The sequence below is a fragment of the Barbus barbus genome (genome assembly GCF_936440315.1).
Source record: "Barbus barbus genome assembly, chromosome: 42".
In the NCBI taxonomy this organism is placed as follows: domain Eukaryota; kingdom Metazoa; phylum Chordata; class Actinopteri; order Cypriniformes; family Cyprinidae; genus Barbus; species Barbus barbus.
In genome coordinates, this window is record NC_136720.1 from 22,999,490 (window position 1) to 23,008,394 (window position 8,905).

General features: G+C 38.3%; 1 pseudogene across 1 annotated transcript; it reads right to left on the reverse strand.

Moving 5' to 3' along the window:
* Positions 1–6,183: 6,183 nt before the first annotated feature.
* LOC306861197 (POU domain, class 3, transcription factor 2-like) lies at positions 6,184–7,376 on the reverse strand (annotated as a pseudogene). Its single transcript has one exon. The product of its transcript is annotated as a POU domain, class 3, transcription factor 2-like (transcript).
* Positions 7,377–8,905: the final 1,529 nt, after the last annotated feature.

The following is an 8,905-nucleotide window of genomic DNA, read 5'->3' on the forward strand; positions in this document are numbered from 1 at the left end:
TTATGTGAGGACCAGATTAACCATATAAAGCTTAGCATGCATAAAATAATATATATATATATATATTACATGGAATTATTTATTTTGTGAAATAAATCAATAAATAAAGTTAGCCTTTTTTGGAGTATCATATTTGATACATCTGGTTTTTATGGTTCATATAATATGATATATGAGCATATGGAGATCACACTCAATTTGCTCTAGGCATAACTGACTATTTACATAAAATGCATATAAATAAATATCAGCTGGATGTATCATATTTTATGCTTACATTTTAAAAGTTATTTTTATTCTTACAAAAAAAAGTGTACCACAACATTTTGGAAAGATATTAAAAGGCCTTTTATTTTGTAATAAAGTATAAACTATCAGTCAGGTGAGATGACATAAGGCATGTAAAAAAAATTGAGCATGTTCATAATCTAAACGCGTATTTAACTTTACACACATGAAATAAGGTTTAAGATGAGTCATATCTCATGTCTCATCACTGCTCCCTGCATATTTGAATATTGACAGATTATTATTTGATTTTGGGTGAATTATTCATATAGGAGCAAATATGGTGAATATATAAATATAAAATGACATATGGCCACTTATTTGTTTGAGGTTCAAAGCCTATTTTCAGTAACAAGATGCAGATTCTGAATCAGTTGAATGCAGCCGCACTATTTAAATCTATATAAAGCGAGACTCATATGTGTGTGCAGATGATATATGTGCTGAATGTGTAGTTAAAAACATCACTTGTGTTTGTCGAACAGCAAACACTTCAGATGGGGATCTGTGATTGTGCAAGAGCGCCTCCTGTGGGCAGCATCATGACAGAAAACACTGGACCAGAATAGAACAGAATACCCTGGTAATGCAGCAGTTTCTCTCAAATGCAGCCATTACAGAAGGAGACGCATAACACAATACAGATGGAGACAGACAGCTGATGTGTGTGAGTGTGTGTGTGTGTGTGTGTGTGTGTGTGTGTGTGTGTGTGTCCATCTGCTGCATGACTGAGTCACTGAGTCATCGTCACACATGAATACACTCGCAGGAATGATCTCCCAGGGGCCGATGCACAACGAATGACACATGTAGGACGTGAGACTTATGTTTTTTCTGTTCCGTAGTGAGATATAATCTGTATCTTGCTGTGCTGTACAAACTTCATTTCTGTTGCCATAAATGCCCTTTTAATATCTTAAACATAATCCTGCATTAAGACGGCGTCTATATAGAGCACTTATTAGAAAGAATGGGATGTTTCTCGCCATTTTACAGCCTTCAAATGCAAATGTTCTTATCTGATGTTTGTTCAAATGCAATGTTATTATAAAATGTGTGGGGAAAAACTGTTTTATGTAAACATCAGGTTAATTATCTGGTGCTTTATTAGAAATAAAAGGTTTGCATGCCAGTAATTATTTAAATGTGCCAAAGACTTAAAGGAACGGTTCACCCAAAAATTAAAATTGGCTGTGAATGGGTGCCGTCAGAATGAGAGTCCAAAACAGCTGATTAAAAACATCACAATGATCCACACCACTCCAGTCCATCAATTAACATCGTGTGAAGATGGAGAAAACAATATTATTTACATTTATCTGACGCTTTTATCCAAAGCGACTTACAATTGCTATATATGTCAGAGGTCGCACGCCTCTGGAGCAACTAGGGGTTAAGTGTCTTGCTCAGGGACACATTGGTGTCTCACAGTGGATTCGAACCCGGGTCTCTCACACCAAAGGCATGTGTCTTATCCACTGCGCCATCACCACCACCCACCACCCATTATGGATAGAGGACTCATATTTTAACACGAAGCAACAGTTTAAAGTCACTTTACAAGATGTTAATTGATTGACTGGAGTGGTGTAGATTACTCGTGGATTATTGTGATGTTTTTATCAGCTGTTTGAACTCTCATTCTGACGGCACCCATTCACTGCAGAGGAGCCATTGGTGAGTAAGTGATGTAATGCTAAATTTCTCCAAATCTGTTCTGATGAAGAAACAAACTCATCTGCAACTTAGATGGCCTGAGGGTGAGTACATTTTATGCAAATTTTCATTTTTGGGTGAACTATTCCTTTAAAGTACAAAGTCATAAAATTGAGTAAAACCCTCATATTCTGATTCTTGTTTGTTTGCTTGTTTGTATTGTTCTTGGTTTAAGACGTGCCTGATTCAAAAAACAAACAATTATTGATATGTTTTTAAAATCTTTTACTTTTTTTCTGTATATACTATGTGTTATTCCTGGACCACTTGACCTTTTTTATTTATCGCTTGTGATTTAATTTATATTTTGAAAGTATTGCAAAAGACTTATTCTTGACTTTTAATGAGTTTTATATTTTTTCATGATATCTGTAGTTGTGTTTTAGTTACTCTGAGAGCCGTGTGTTTTACACGCTGTTTGTTTGATTATATTGAATGAATTTCAGACGATGCTCACCAGGCCAGAATTCAAGGCTTGTCTTCAAAAACTCACTACAAGCATTACTGACTATTGCAAATGAATTTTTAATGGTTCCTTGTTGAGCTTTAGTTTCTAGCTAGCTTTCTACCATATATCATCCCTACATGACAATCTTGTTGTTATTTTCCTCACAAGACATACAGCCCCACTCATATGCCAAAAGTGATGGAAATATGGCAACCCAAAGATGGCAAGGCAATGGTAAAAGTTCAAAATCTCTTTGTTTCCTCACAAGTGTGTGCTGATTTTAGAGCCATGTTTGTGTCTGTGTTGTGTGTATCATGACCCTGTTGGATTTATTATGGGCTGCACATAATATTGGGGAGGGAGGGGTTGTGTACATGAGCTAATGATCACTGTAACATAAAGGAACCAAAATTGTCTGGAGAATGTGTTAAAGATAAAAATATTTCATGAAATATAGCTGTATATGTAAATATAGTGGTTTCTGAGTTCATTATTTAACTCTTAATATGCGTTACTAATAGTTACATGATTTAGAATATAATACTAAATGGTTGCTCAATGAAATTAGCTAAATTATTCTTTAAAAAAAAATTATTATTGTGTTTGTTATACGTTATTAGTTGTATTTTATTTATTTCCGAACTCAGTTAATCTAAATCAGCTATTAATATATATTTTTTAAATTTAAAATTCAATATCCACTTTATTTTTTACGTAAAAGCGGAAGCAGCCGTTTGTGAATGCGCGAGGCTTCCGGTGTTATCGTCCAGATATTTTACTCTTTCAAAAACAATCCGTTACGCTGCTTGATATGGCAAACTAGTATTTGTTATAAGATTGTAATATATTATCGTAAACACACTAGTTTGCTTCAAACTAAATACTTCCGCTTTGCAAAGTAAGCTAAAGGTGAACACTTGCCGGTCCTGTGTGCCAGATTTTTAGACATCCGACATAAGATTTAGAGAACAGAGATTTTAAAATGATCCAGTTTTAAAGTTGTTTATGTGCCACCTGCTTCAAAACAAGAACTTTCCAACGGTAAGAACTTTCTCTCAAACACAACCTTATCAGAAAAAACTGATACTCACACGACAATAATCAAAATTCATATGATTCACAATCAATATACAACGACTTGAGCCTTTTGACCTGCACCTTACAGGTATCTGCACTGACAACAAGATGAGTGACTAGAAACGGTAGGCTGTATTTATAAAATACACCCCAAGCTCATATTCAGTATATTTGACTAAACAGACCATGCAAACAGATAGACAACTGTAATATCTCAATTTGATTAAGAATTGCTTTTCTCCAGCACATTATAGTCAATAGATGGCGCTCACAACATGTACTCGACACACACACACACACACACACAAATGCGGCTTTACGCAGTTTTTCAAGGCAGTGAAAATTTCCAAGGTCCTAGGATTCACTATTTATTATAAACACACAGTAAATAAAATTGATATCTAGTCTTTTAGTCGTTTTCCTAAAATTGTAGATTGATGGAGCAGTAGGCTAAATTGATTTAAAAGAAATGGCTGATGATATTTGAAAAGTCCTTCTGATAAATATGCCTATTAAAATGCAATAGGTTAGCCAATATTTGATCGTATAAAGGCTATTATTAATTGTTTAAAAGCTATTAGCTATTACAGTATGATTTAACAGATCAGTAGCTAGTTTGTTATTTTGTTTTCATGAATGTATTTTAAAGCCATTTGCTCGTTTGAATTTTATTTAGATCCAGAATAGCATCATAAAATATTCACTTAGGCCTCTTTCGGAATCCGTCAAATCCGTCTTGATTACCGGTGAAATGGCAAACATTTGCCTGCATGCTCACGCAGAAATCGAAGCGAAGGAATTGCAACAGCATCATCTCATCCCGAGGCAACATTATATTCAACAGCCTTGATGCTCGAATAACGTGTGGAATTGTGAATCCGGGGCACAGATTGATGAGAGGCACTTCTTTATATAAAAACGTATTCATTTAATGACAAAAGGCGTTTAAAAACTGTGCAATTTTTCTGTCAAAACCAAAGACATTACTAGTCTCAATAGGGCACACTGACAGCTTGTGCTTTGGCAGTGCCAGGTTAAGTGCACAAATATACAAGTATTCACAGAGCCATAGAAAATCCAAAAGAAAAATCCACGCACAATGTCCTTGTTTTTCGATGCGGGCCATCAAATCAGCGAAACACAGCTGGTGTAATATTTCCCGTTAAAGAAAAAGAGACCAATTTAAGAGAAACAAGAAACACAAAAGATCAAACAGATACAAACATGTTGAGGCTTATACATTTAGCTGACGCACAAAATCACACAATGTTACTATAATAATAATGGGCAAGAATAACTGGCCTCTTAGTCTAGTATTATTATTATATTGTCGTTGTTGTTTTTAAATCTTGAACGGTGTTACTGTAATAATTACAATCAAGAACAATTTGCCTCTATTATTATTATTATTATGCTATTATATTTATTATTATTATGTCGTCGTCATAGTTTTTGCATCTTGTCATTTCCATAAAGCGTTTCCAGACAAATGAGTGAAATTAAATAAAAGCTTGGTTTGCTGTTATGTTTAATATAAAATATCATAAATTATACGAGTCAGTTTTGGTCTCTTTTAGACTACCTAAATTAGAAAAGGCTAAATAACCAAAACTGGTTTAAATTAAGAGGAGGAAGAATCATATTAAACAAGCCACTGTCTCAAATCATGAACGCTTTTGGTGCTCGCTTATAGAAAATCACTCAATGTTAAGAAACCCAAACTGGGTGGTTAATTATAAAGAGCTGGTATCCATTAATTTTATTTGTGAATAGAAATTTCGCTATGATCCACAACACTGGGTTTGACTGTTTCCTCAGGCCTCTGTTTTGCACCAGCAGTGTGAATGCGTGATCTGCATGAAATCAGGCTGCTTTGCCTGTGAAAGACACACAGCAGCACTTGGCAGCCTTTGTTGTTACCGAAATTAGACTTTTAAAGAATTGATCACGTTTGCATTTAACAGTGATACTTTTAGATAAGTTAATATGATGTTAATAAGAACAATAAAATAACAATAACATTTATTATTATTATTGTTGTTAATTTTTCGTATTAGGAATTTTTGGATCTTTTTATTTAAACAATTTAGATATATTTAGTTTATTATTATTATTATTAGGTTATTTATTGCCATTAATATAAATATATATTATATATTAATATATAATATATATTCAGACTCATAATTTCCATCAGTATTAAACATTTTGTGATCGTGACAGAAATAATAATAATAATAACGAAGCATTTTCCATTAATATATGGAAGAGAATACAGTAGACTGCACCGGATTAATTTCAATCAGTAAGAAACCTTTTGTGGCCATGAGGGGAAGATGGCGCGCCCCTGACGCCTTTTTTTCACAGCTTTCGGTTGGAAGTGATATGATGCTTTCACAGATCCCCGGACTTGAGAAAAGAAATCTCTTAAATAAAATAATATTTACGTTCCCTCTTTAGGTTCAGCCGGGCGCGTAACGCCTCAGAGCGTGTTTTCTGGCGCCCGCGCCCGTATATTGTTCGCGCAACCACGCGCGCTCTCCGCGCCCTCGGAGGTGCCACACACAGAGACACTTCATCACCGTCGGTCCGCCCCGAGCGGGCTTGTGACCGGGACAAAGAGACAGTCGATTATGTTTCAGGCCGCCCCTTTCTCACGGAACAGGTGTCTGCGCGCCGTGGTGAGGCGAGGCGTCCCCGTACACATCCTCGTTCCCGGCCATCGGTCCGTTTTGGGGCGTCATTCGCTTCTCCTTCTGCCGCCGGTTGCAGAACCAAACCCGCACCACCTCCTTCTCCAGCTGCAGGCTGCCCGCCAGCGAGTTGATCTCCGACGCGCCGGGTTTGGGGCACTTCAGGAAATGGCTCTCTAGGGCCCCTTTGACACTCACCTCGATGGAGGTCCGCTTTTTTCTCTTCCTCCCCTGCGCGGCGATCTTATCCAGGCTGGTCGGACTTCCCGAGGTGGAGTCCGCCTCCTCCAGCCATTTGTTCAGCAGGGGCTTGAGTTTGCACATGTTCTTGAAGCTCAGCTGGAGCGCCTCGAACCTGCAGATGGTGGTCTGAGAGAAGACGTTGCCGTAGAGGGTGCCCAGCGCGAGCCCCACGTCCGCCTGTGTAAAACCCAGCTTGATCCTACGCTGCTTGAACTGCTTGGCGAACTGCTCCAGGTCGTCCGAGGTCGGCGTGTCCTCGTCTGAGTGCAGGCTCTGCGGATGGCCGTGCTCGCTCAGATGAGGGCTGTGGTGCTCCTCGTGGTGCATCCCCGGCTCGCCGTACCCGGACTGAGAGTAGATCAGGCTCTGCCCGTTGGAGGTGCTCATGCTCGGCATGGTGGTGGCTCGCCAAGCGCCCGCTTCGTGATGCTGCTGGCTCTGCTGCACCAGATGCGCCTGCCTCGGCGAATGCTGCAGCTCCTCCACCGGCTTAATGTCCTGCTCGCCCAGCGGGCTGGCGGGCCACGGCGACCCCTCTCCCCCGTGAGACAGCGCCGCCGTCAGCCACTGGTGCGCATGGCCAAGCGTGCTGCCGCTGCTATGCAGGGTGGTGTACTCGCTCTGCAGAAGGCTGTGCGCGTCTCTGTAGGCCTGCGGCGGCGTCTGCTGCATGCTGCCGGGCTCCGAGCTGGACGTGAGGATGCTGTAGTGGCTGGACGCCGCGGTCGCCATAGTTTCCACAGCTACTCTGTGCCACAGGCGGCTCCCCAGCGCGCCAGAGCCGCGAGGACGCAGAGGCGCGCACCTGAGATCCGCCTCGCGCTGCTGTCGATTGGTCAGAAGCGCTTGACAGATGCGGCAGCGGCGCGTTCATTGGTCACAGTAGAGTCGACACTAAAGCCCCATCCCATTGCTCTCCACTGAAAACAAGCACAGAGGGATCAGCAGTGACAGGGCGCAATGGGCTCCAAAGGTATCCAGCCTAGCTTTCGTAACCTTTTTTTATTTATTTATTTTTTAAGTTTAAAGGCTTCACAATTTAGTCGTAATTGCTGTTTTACTTGGCTTTTACTTATATGATAGTCATTTCAATATAATTAAATAATTAATTTTAAATTAATTTCGTTAATATTGGTTATTTTATGAGTGTTTTGTTCAAAAAGGAATACATCTGTTTTTAATATTATCCGTGAAAACTTGCATATGAAAACATTTTTTAAATAATATTTTATAAACGCGTTTATTTTATTATATATCGTGTTAGTTTTTCAAATAAATGGTAAATAAATGTATCAAAAACCTAATATTTTATATATTTAACTGTGTATCTCTCTCTCTCTCTCTCTCTCTCTCTCTCTCTCTCTCTCTCTCTATGCAATAATATATATAAGTAAACCTAAAAATAGGTTTAAATTAGTTATTTTAAATATTTCTTATATACAGTAATTTGTAGTTCAAATAAATTAATAAATAAACAAAAAATTGATAAAAGACAATACAAAAGTTAAATGTTTTTTTTATATATCTATATCTTATATTTGGTGAAAATAACTGTATAAAACAAAATGCTTTTCAACAATCAAAATTAATTAAAGACGTGGGTGCATAATATATTTCATATAGAAAAATAAAAAAGACAATTAATGATAAATTCAGAAATGTGACCTGGACATTAAAATATCGCCATCATTCCATCCTTTTAAATTCTATCTGTTTCACAATACTTTGTAATTTCTACTCAAATTTTAACTTAATTTTCTTTCTTGTAATTTAAACATTAATTTCTTCATTAAAATTAAATTCAAAATGGTCGAAAAAGTGCAATGAGGTCACGACTGCTTATTGACACTGGCACCACTTTTTTATTTGACTTTTAAAAAAAAATAAGGCTAAGAAAATCACAATAATAGACTTGCGTCAAGTGTATTGTTAACCATCCTTACAGTGTATATGATAATTAAATGGGTATCTGAGCATTAATAATTATTTTAGACTCAGATGACACTATAATAATTCTGTTTGTTTATATTATTATATGGTTGAAATAACAGCACTCTGTTTTCTGATGGGATTTCAGAGTCTCTCTGTGTCTCTCTCATGGCTCAAGGAGGGGGCATATTTCTCGGGCCCCTGTCCGTTGCCATGGCGAGAGGTGAATGAAACGACGCCGCCCACGTCACAGCTGCTCGAGCCTTTTCTCTCTCTCTCTCCGCGCACATAAAGCCCATTTCAAAGCCTGAAAAGCACACGCAGGGCATCGCAGGGCCGCAGGACCAGAGAGAGGTGAATGGCAGACTCTACCTCCACTCCAGCCACGGCCTTTTGTAAACATGCACCCACATGCACTGTTCTCAACACATTTTTTCCCACTTTTTTGTAATGCATCTCTGTGTGCAGTGCAAAAAATACATGGTAGTAGCATGTCTAAAAAAGCACGGTA